At 47.1% G+C, this 10,363-nt stretch overlaps 1 pseudogene; it reads left to right on the top strand.

Annotated features, from left to right (window-relative positions):
- The first annotated feature begins 4,558 nt into the window (after positions 1 to 4,558).
- LOC112609881 lies at positions 4,559 to 6,056 on the top strand (annotated as a pseudogene).
- The last annotated feature ends 4,307 nt before the right edge of the window (positions 6,057 to 10,363 follow it).

The following is a 10,363-nucleotide window of genomic DNA, read 5'->3' as shown; positions in this document are numbered from 1 at the left end:
AAAAACAAACAAAAAAAACCTCCAGTAACCACTGTTAATAATTTAGAGTATATTCCTCCAGATTTATTATATGTGAACACTAATTTACATACATATTTTTCTTTCTTTCTCCTTTTTTTTTTTTTTTTTCGAGACAAGGTCTCGCTCTGTCTCCCAGGCTGGAGTGCAGTGGCACGATCTGGGCTCACTACAACCTCCACCTCCTGGGCTCAAGTGATTTTCCCACCTCAGCCTCCCTAGTAGCTGGGACTACAAGTGTGTTCTACCACACCCAGCTAATTTTTTTTATTTTTGGTAGAGGTGGGGTTTCATCATGTTGCCCAAGCTGGTCTTGAACTCTTGGACTCAAGTGATTTCACCCACCTCAGGCTCCCAAAGTGCTGGGATTAACAGGTGTGAGCCACCGCGCCCAGCCTACCTTACATATATTTTAAAATAGAGCATGTCTGTATGCGTGTGTGTATTTTTTTTTTCTTTAATTTTAGAGTGTCCCACTCTGTCACCTAGGCTGGAGTACAGTGGCTCAATCACGGCTCACTGCAGCCTCAACCTCCCAGGCTGAAGTAATCCTCCTACCTCAGTCTCTGGAGTAGCAAGGACAACAGGCACCCATCACCACACCCAGTCAATTAAAAAATAAAATTTGGTAGATACAAGGTCTTCCTATGTTGCGTAGGCTGGTCTCAAACTCCTGGGCCCAAGCGATCCCCTCGAACTCCCAAAGTGCTGGAATTATAGGCATGAGTCATTCCACCTGGCCCTTATATGATTTTTTTAAACAAAACTTCAAAATACATGAAGTTAAAACTGATGGAACTGAAAGGAGAAATAGATAACTCTACCATTATGGCAGGAAGCTACCACTACTCTCCCAGTAATCAATAGAACTAGTACACAGAAAAGCACGAAGGATATAGAACACCTAAATAGCACTAGCAACCAACTTGACCTAATTTATCTTTGGGGGACACTCCACCCAACTACAGCAGAATACATATTCTTTTCAAATGCCCATGGATCATTCACCTTAAAATAGACAACATTCTGGGCCACAAACATAAACCTTAACGAATTTAAAAGAATGGAAATCACAGAAAACATAGCCTATGTTCATAACTTTTTTTTTTTTTTTTTTTTGAGGCGGAGTCTCACTCTGTCCCCCAGGCTGGAGTGCAGTGGCGCGATCTCGGCTCACTGCAAGCTCCGCCTCCCGGGTTTACGCCATTCTCCTGCCTCAGCCTCCCGAGTAGCTGGGACTACAGGCGCCGCCACCACGCCCGGCTAATTTTTTGTATTTTTAGTAGAGACGGGGTTTCACTGTGTTAGCCAGGATGGTCTCGATCTCCTGACCTCGTGATCCGCCCGTCTCGGCCTCCCAAAGTGCTGGGATTACAGGCTTGAGCCACCGCGCCCGGCCATAACATTATTAAATTATAAATCAATAACAGAAAGCCATCTAGCAAATCCCTAAATATTTGTTTTTGTTTGTTTGTTTTGAGATGGAGTCTCTCTCTGTCGCCCAGGCTGGAGTGCAGTGGTGCGACCTCAGCTCACTGCAAGCTCCACCTCCCGGGTTTAGCAATTCTCCTGCCTCAGTCTTCCGAGTAACTGGAATTACAGGTGTGTGTCACTATGACCAGCTAATTTTTGTATTTTTAATAGAGATGATGGGGTTTCACCATGTTGGCCAGGCTGCTCTCAAACTCCTGACCTCAAATGATCTGCCCACCTAGCAAAGTGCTAGGATTACAGGCATGAGCCACAGCGCCAGCCACAAATCCCTAAGTATTTGGAAAGTGAAACAATGCACTTCTAAATAACCCATAGACCAAAGCTAAAGTGATAAGTGAAACTGGCAAATATTTTGAACTAAAGGAAGATGAAAACATATCAAAATCTGTGAGATGCAATGAAGTAGTGCTTAGAGGGAAACGGAGCCTTAAATACCTAGATTGGAAAATAAGAGGCCAGGTGAGGTGGCTCACGCCTGTAATCTCAGCACTTTGGGTGGCTAAGGCAGATGGATCATTTGAGGTCAACAGAGTGAGACTCCATCTCAAAAAAAAAAAGAAAGAAAGAAAAAGAAAATAAGAAAGATCTCAAATCAATAACCTAAACTCCTGCTATAAGAAACTAGAAAAAAATGAGCAAATTAAACCCAAAGCAGACAAAAGGAAGGAAATAATAAAGACAGAATAGAAAACAATGAAATTGGCCAGGCTCAGTGGCTCAGGTCTGTAATCCTAGCACTTTGGGAGGCCAAGGCAGGTGGGTCACTTGAGGTTGGGAGTTCGAGACCAGCCCAGCCAACATGGTGAAACCCCATCTCTAATAAAAATACAAAAATTAGCCGGGCATGGTGGTGCGTACCTGTAGTCCTGGCTACTTGGGAGGCTGAGATGGCGGAACCGCTCGAACCCGAGAGGTAGAGTTTGCAGTGAGCCGAGATAGCACCACTGCACTCCAGCCTGTGTAACTGAGTGAGTCGCAAAAAAAAAAAAAAAAAAAAAAAAAAAAAAATCAATGAAATTGAGAACAAACTGTAGAGGAAGTCGATGAAAACAAAAGCTAGTTCTTTGGAAAAAAAATCAGTAAAATTGATAAACCTTTGGTCAGACTGACGAAGAAAAACAGAGAAGAGACACAAACTATAAATAACAGAAAAGGAAGACATCACTACAGACCCTAAAAACATTAAAAGAATAACAGAGGAGTACTACAAACATAAATACCCATACATTTGACAACTTAAATGAAATTGTAAAATTTCTGTTGGCCAGGCGCGGTGGCTCACTCCTGGAATCCCAGCACTTTGGGAGGCTGAGGCAGGCGGATCGCTTGAGGCCAGGCATTTGAGACCAGCCTGGCCAACATGGTGAGACCCTGTTTCTACTAAAAATACAAAAATTAGCCGGCCATAGTGGTGCGCCTCTGTAATCCCAGCTACTTGGGAGGCTGAGGCAGGAGAATCGCTTGAGCCTGGGAGACGGAGGTTGCAGTAAGCTGAGATCACGCCACTACACTCCAGCCTTGGCAACAAGAGAGAAACTCTGTCTCAAAATAATAATAATAATAATTAATTAAATTAAAAAGTAAAATAAAATTCCTATACATCAGGATAAAAAAAATTCCCATCATCTGTGCTGTGTGGGAATTTTTTTTTTCTTTTTTCTTTTCTTTTGAGACAGGGTCTTACTCTGTCATCCACGCTGGAGTGCAGTGGAGCAATCATGGCTCATTGCAGCCTCAACTTCCTGGGTTCCAGTGATCCTCCTGCCTCAGCCTCCTGAGTAGCTGGGATCACAGGCATGAGGGCACTATCCTCGGCTAATTTTTGTATTTTCTGTAGAGACTGGGTCTTGCTATGTTGCCCAGACTGGTCTCAAACTCCCAGGCTCAAGCAATCCTGCTGCCTTGGCCTCCCAAATTGCTAGGATTATAGGCATGCGCTACCACACCCAGCCCCTATATAATTTTTTAAACAGAGTGAAAGACACAAACAGCCAAATTCACTCAAAATGAAATAGAGGATTTCGACCGGGCAAGGTGGCTCACGCCTGTAATCCCAACACTTTGGAGTTGGGATTATGAGCCCAGGGGTTCAAGATCAGCCTGGGCAACATAGCAAGACTTCCTCTTTAAAAAAAAAAAAAAAAAAAAAAAACCAAGAAGGAAAATTTCCAGTCTAACACGTAAAGAGCTTGGAAATCACCTCTACATTCAAACAAGTAAAAAGCTGAAAAAACTGAAAAATCAACTCTTGTTAGGTCCATCAGAGAAGTGGGGTCACACAGCAAATTGTTGTGCCCTAAATTGGTGAGCCAGTCAGATAAAATCACAATTTTTTTCTTAGACAGGCTCTTGCTCTGTCTGGAGTATAGTGGCACAATGATAGCTCACTGCAGCCTCAAATACCCGGGCTCAAGCAATTCTTCTGTCTCAGCCTCTCTAATAGTTGGGACTACAAACACGAGCCACCACACCCAGCTAATTTTTCAATTTTTGGTAGAGATGAGGTCTCCCTGTGTTGTCCAGGCTGGTCTCAAATTCCTGGGCTCAAGCAATACTCCTGCCTCAGCCTCCCAAAGTGTCGGGATTACAGGCATGAGCCACGATGCCCAGCCTGAGAATCACAGTTTATGGGAGCAGAAATTCACAAGCAGCAACCTCCACAGGAACCAGTGCCACTGTAGGAAAACCTGAAGTGTAATGGACAAATTGCTGTAGGCTTAATGTGAGCAACTCTGAAAGTTAAAAACCCCAGGGGGTGAGGGTCAGGGGTTATTGAGGCCGGAAGTGAGTATAATAAAGTTTCTATAGGGAGGCAGGGCCAGAGGAGAAAGTTGGAGTGGTGACCTAAGCAGGCAGTGGTGTAATCTGGAACCAAATCGGCCCGCAGTGCGATGCGGAGACTCCATGAGGCCCTGCTTTGCTCTTCCTCTTGGCCCTGCTCTGCATCCACTGAGACCACTTCCTTCCCGTCCTCATTTTGCTAGCTCCAATCCACAGCTGTTGTAGCAGAGGATGCTAATGGCCCAGGCTCACTTCCACGGGCTATATGGAGGTCCCGCAATCAATGCGTGCCCTCGACTTCAACACCCAACTCAGGTCACTCAGGGAGGCAGGCCATCAGTCTGGTGTGTGATGCTGTGCCCGGTGCTAAGAGGGTGACAAGGAGGAGAAAGCCCTGTAGCTGCCTGCTCAGCTCTATCCTGGGAAGGAGTAACCTGAAATTTGCTGGAATGCCAATCACTCTCACGGTTTCCACCAGTAGCCTCAACTTCATGGCCACAGACTGCCAACAGGAAACAACTGAGGATGTTGCCTATGTTGCCAAAGACCCTGTGAATCAGAGAGCCTGCCACATTCTGGAGTGTCCCAAAGGCCTTCCCAGGATGTCATCAGCACCATTGACCAGGCCTTTGAGTTGTGCTTCAAACAATACCTCAGGAACCCACCCCAACTGGTCACCCCCATGACAGGATGGCTGGCTTTGATGGATCAGCTTGGGATGAGGAGGAGGAGGAGGAAGAGCCACCTGACCATTAGCACTACAATGACGTCCCAGGGAAGGAACCTCCTCCTGGGGAGTTGGTAGACATGAGGCTTCGGGAAGGAGCCGCTTCAGAGGCTGCTTGACCCACTCCACCCAGTGTCTGGTCCCCCAGCCACTTGGGAGCTACACTGCCTGTGGGACAGCCTGCTGGGGGAGATCCAGAAGTCCACAAACAGATGCTACCTCCACCACCCTGTCCAGCAGGCAGAGAGATCTCTAGTGATCCCTCCTGTGTCAACATCCAGAACCCAGACAAGGTCCAGCAAGAAGAAGGTGGTACTGGGCCCCCCATCCTGCCATCAGTGGCAGCGCACCCTGGGACCTCTTTGACATGAAGCCCTTTAACGATGCTCTTTGGGTGCCTCCCCCTCCCCAGCGGTGTCTGTGGCTGAGCAGCTCCAAGGGGAGCCCTGGTTCCATGGGAAGCTGAGCCAGCAAGAGGCTGAGGCATTGCCACAGCTCCACGGGGACTTCCTGGTGCAGGAGAGCACGACCAAGGCCAGTATGTGCTTACTGGCTTGCAGAGTGGGCAGCCCAAGCATCTGCTACTGGTGGACCCTGAAGGACTGGTTTGGACAAAGGATCACTGCTTTGAGAGTGTCAGCCCCAGCACTTTGGGAGGCCAAGGCGGGTGGATCACGAGGTCAGGAGATCGAGACCATCCTGGCTAACAACGTGGAACCCCGTCTCTACTAAAAATACAAAAAAATTAGCTGGGCATGGTGGCAGGCACCTGTAGTCCCAGCTACTCAGGAGGCTGAGGCAGGAGAATGGCGTAAACCCGGGAGGCGGAGCTTGCAGTGAACCGAGATAGTGCCATTACACTCCAGCCTGGGCAACAGAGAGAGACTCTGTCTCAAAAAAATAAAAATAAAAATAAAAATAAATAAAAAGAGAGAGTGTCAGTCACCTCATCAGCTACCACATGGACAATCACTGGCACATCATCTCTGCAGGCAGTGAACTGTATCTATAGCAACCTGTGGAGCCGAAACTGTGATCTGCCCCAGCACTCTCTTCCAGAAGATTCCACCCTATTCCCTAACTCTGGGGACCCCATTTGGGAGTGTTTTGTGGGTTTGGCCTTGTGTCAGAGCTGAGAGTAGTGTGGACACCGGGTTTAGTATCCAGCTAAGTGAGACAGTTTGAGTCAGAAGCCTGGGGGAGAATCCTGCTTCTCCCCAAACATTAATCACCGAAGTATTAATGAACAGAGTGGCCCCTTACCTAGGCCTTTCCTGTGCCAATCTGATGCCCCTTCCCCAAGAAGGTGAGTGCTTGTCATGGAAAATGTCCTGTGGTGATAGGCCCAGTGGAGCAGTCACCCTTCTGGGCAAGGGGGAACAAATCACACCCCTGAGCTCTGTGTTGTACCCCCTCCACAACCCCCACCCCATGTTTAAACTTTGTGCCTTTGACCATCTCCTAGGTCTGAAGACATTTTATGCAAACAGTTCATGCCAGATGTGGTGGCTCACGCTGTAATCTCAGCACTTTGGGAGGCCAAGGCGGGTGGATCACTTCAGGTCAGGAGTTCAAGACCAGTCTGGCCAACATGGTGAAACCCCGCCTCTACTAAAAATACAAAATTAGCTGGGTGTGGTGGTGTGCACCTATAATCCTAGTTACTAAGGAGGCTGAGGCAGGAGAATCCCTTGAACCCGAGAGGTGGAGGGTGCAGTGAGCCAATATTGTACCATTGCACTCCCGCCTGGGCGACAGAGCAAGATTCCGTCTCAAAAAAAAAAGAGTTCATGGGTCCCTGAGTTCAATGACAGGGATGCTGACACCTTCTTGGCTTCTGGGACCCTGTTTTCTCCTTGCTCAGCACCCTCTCTGGTTTGGGTTGGGAGAACAGAGGCAGGAGTGGCAGCTATCCCCTCTCCCTGGGGATATGCAACCCTTAGAGATTGCCCCAGAGCCCCGCTCCCAGCCAGGGGGAAGATGGATCCCTCCCTTGCTCAGTGCCTCCTGGCCGGGGCCCCTCAATCCAAGGAGTCTGTATACACATTTCATAAACCCCACCCTCCCATGATGCATGCCTATTGTACTCTACAGCCAAAATGTAGCCCTTCCTCCTGGAGCCTCTGCCCTGCCTCCCTTTCTGAGAAAGGAGGGGTGGGGTGACTGAATTTGGGCTTCCTGTGCAGTAAACTCTCCCAGGTGGGTTTTGTGGAGGCGGGAAAAAGGGCATTGAGACTCTAAAGCAGTAGACCATGCCTGAATACCATCTGCAAGAACTGCATTCTTTTAAAATTCTATATGCATACATTTTAGGGATATGGACTTACTTTCCTAATTTTGTTTTCCATGGCTTATTCTTCAGCACAAAATGATAATCAATTATTACATTTATACATCACCTTTTTGAATTTTCCAAGACCTTTTACAGCTCTCAGCATTTTCGTTGCCCAGGCCTGTGAGGTAACAGGGATCAGCAGCATTATTATTTATATCAGAGACCTGAGGCAGATGAAATTGATTTCCAGCTAGGACTAGAAAAACTTGGGCCTCTTACAACGAGGCTGGGAGGCAGAAGTTTGCGGGAATGCATGTTCGTTTCACAAAGGGGAAATGCAAAACCTGCAGTTCCTGAGTACCTTCTACAGGTCCAGCCCTGCCTAGGCCTGGAATGGCCACACAACAGCAAGCCGGGCTTTCTCTTTAGCCCTTGTGGATAAAGGCCTCCTTTTATTGTTGTTCGGATGTTTCCATGGGTCTCACTTGTACCAAAGGGAAAACTCTTCATTAAAGTCCATATTTCTTCTAAAAATTAAAAATTAAAAAATTAAAAATAAAAATTGCAGGTGGAGTAGGTCAGAGGCGGCCCTACATTTTTGTGAGTTTTACCTCCAAGAGCTCTACTCAGTTACCCTTTCCTTCATATCCTGCCATCCCCTCACACCATGTACCCCAAATCACCACACTCTATTCTTTCTTTTTTTTTTTTTTTTTGAGACAGAGTCTTGCTGTGTCGCCCAGGCTAGAGTACAGTGGTGGGATCTCAACTCACTGCAACCTCCGCCTCCCGGGTTCAAGTGATTCTCTTGCCTCAGCCTGCCGAGTAGCTGGGATTACAGGTGCTTGCCACCACGCCAGGCTAATTTTTGTATTTTTAGTACAGATAGGGTTTCACCCTGTTGGCCAGGCTGATCTCGAACTCCTGACCTCTGGTGATCCACCCGCCTCAGTCTCTCAAAGTGCTGGGATTACAGGCATGAACCACTGCACCCGGCCTAGAAAATGTTCTATATCTCTACTATCCAGTAAGGTAGCCACTAGACACATACAGCCATGGAGCACTTGATATATGGCAAATGTGACTGAGGAACTGAATTTTCCATTTTATTTAATTTTAATTAATTTGAACTTATGGTTGGGTGCGGTGGCTCACGCCTGTAATCCTAGCAGTTTGGGAGGTGGAGGCAGGCGGATTGCCTGAGCTCAGGAGTTCAAGACCAGCCTGGGTAACATGATGAAATCCAGTCTCTACTAAAAATACAAAACATTGGCCAGGCATGGTGGTGCAGGTCTGTAGTCCCAGCTACTTGGGAGGCTGAGGCATGAGAATGGCTTGAGCCTGGGAGGTGGAGGTTACAGTGAGCCGAGATCACACCACTGTACTACAGCCTGGGTGACAGAGCAAGACTCTGTCTCAAGAAAAAAACAAGTCCGGGCACAGTGGCTCATGCCTATAATCCCAGCACTTTGGGAGGCTGAGGCGGGCAGATCACCTGAGGTCGGGAGTTCAAGACCAGCCTGACCAACATGGAGAGACCCCGTCTCTACTGAAAATACAAAATTAGCCAAGTGTGGTGGCTCATGCCTGTAATCCCAGCTACTTGGGAGGCTGAGGCAGGAGAATCGCTTGAACCCGGGAGGCAGAGGTTGCAGTGAGCCAAGATCATGCCATTGCACTCTAGCCTGGACAAGAGCAAAACTTTGTCTCAAAAAAAAACAAAAACAAAAACCAGGAGTTCAAGAGTTCAAGACCAGTCAGGGCAACATAGCAAGACTTCATCTTTAAAATAAATAAATAAATGTAGAATGGATAAATTGTGGTATATTTATACAATGGAAATACTACAAAAACAGGCAAAACTGATCTATGGTGATAATGGTGATAGAGCTCAGAACAGTGATCACATTTGGAGGGGAATACTGACTGAGTAAACTTGCTAAATGCACTAGGCACGGTGGCTCATGCCTATAATCCCAGCACTTTGGGAGGCCGAGGTGGGCAGATCACGAGGTCAGGAGATCAAGACCATCCTGGCTATAACATGGTGAAACCCCATCTCTACTAAAAATACAAAAAAAAAAGAAAAAAGAAAAAGAAAAAATTAACCGGTCGTGGTGGCGGGCGCCTGTAGTCCCAGCTACTTGGGAGGCTAAGGTAGGAGAATGGCGTGATCTCGGGAGGTGGAGCTTGCAGTGAGCTGAGATGGCACCACTGCACTCCTGCCTGAGTAACAGAGCGAGACTCCATCTCAAAAAAAAACTTGCGAAGTACTAGAAATATTTGATATTTTGACCTGGGTGCTGGTTACATGGTATGCATATATGTAATATGATACTAAATACACATACCTAAAAGTTCATCAAGCTGTATACTTAGGCTGGTTTGGGTGGCTCCTGCCTATAATCCCAGCACTTTAGGAGGCTGATACAGGCAGATCACCTGAGGTGAGGGGTTCGAAATCAGTCTGGCCAACATGACGAAACTCGATCTTTACTAAAAATACAAAAATTAGCCGGGCATTGTGGTGGTCGCCTGTAATCCCAGCTACTCAGGAGGCTGAGACAGGAGAATCGCCTGAACCTGGGAGGCAGAGGTTGCAGTGATCTGAGATCGTGCCACTGCACTCCAGCCTGGGTAACAGAGTGAGACTCAATCTAAAAAGAATAACTAAAAATAGAATAAAATAAATAAAAATACAAAAAAAATTAGCTGGGTGTGGTGGTGCATGCCTCTAATCCCAGCTACTCAGGAGGCGGAGGCAGAATTGCTAGAACCAGGGAGGTAGAGGTTGCAGTGAGCCAAGATCGTGCCATTGCACTCCAGTCTGGGTGACAAGAGCAAAGCTCAATCTCAAAAAAGAAAAAAAAAAAAAGTTGTATACTTAAAGTGTGTGTACTTTACTATCTCTAATTTACACAGCAATAAAAAAAATAACAAGGGGGCTGGGCGCGGTGGCTCACGCCTGTAATCCTAGCACTTTGGGAGGCTGAGGCGGGCAGATCACGAGGTCAGGAGATCGAGATCATCCTGGCTAACACAGTGAAACCCTGTCTCTACTAAAAATA

This window comes from Theropithecus gelada, chromosome 16 (genome assembly GCF_003255815.1).
Source record: "Theropithecus gelada isolate Dixy chromosome 16, Tgel_1.0, whole genome shotgun sequence".
Taxonomy (NCBI): Eukaryota; Metazoa; Chordata; class Mammalia; order Primates; family Cercopithecidae; genus Theropithecus; species Theropithecus gelada.
This window is presented reverse-complemented; position numbering and strand designations above follow the sequence as displayed.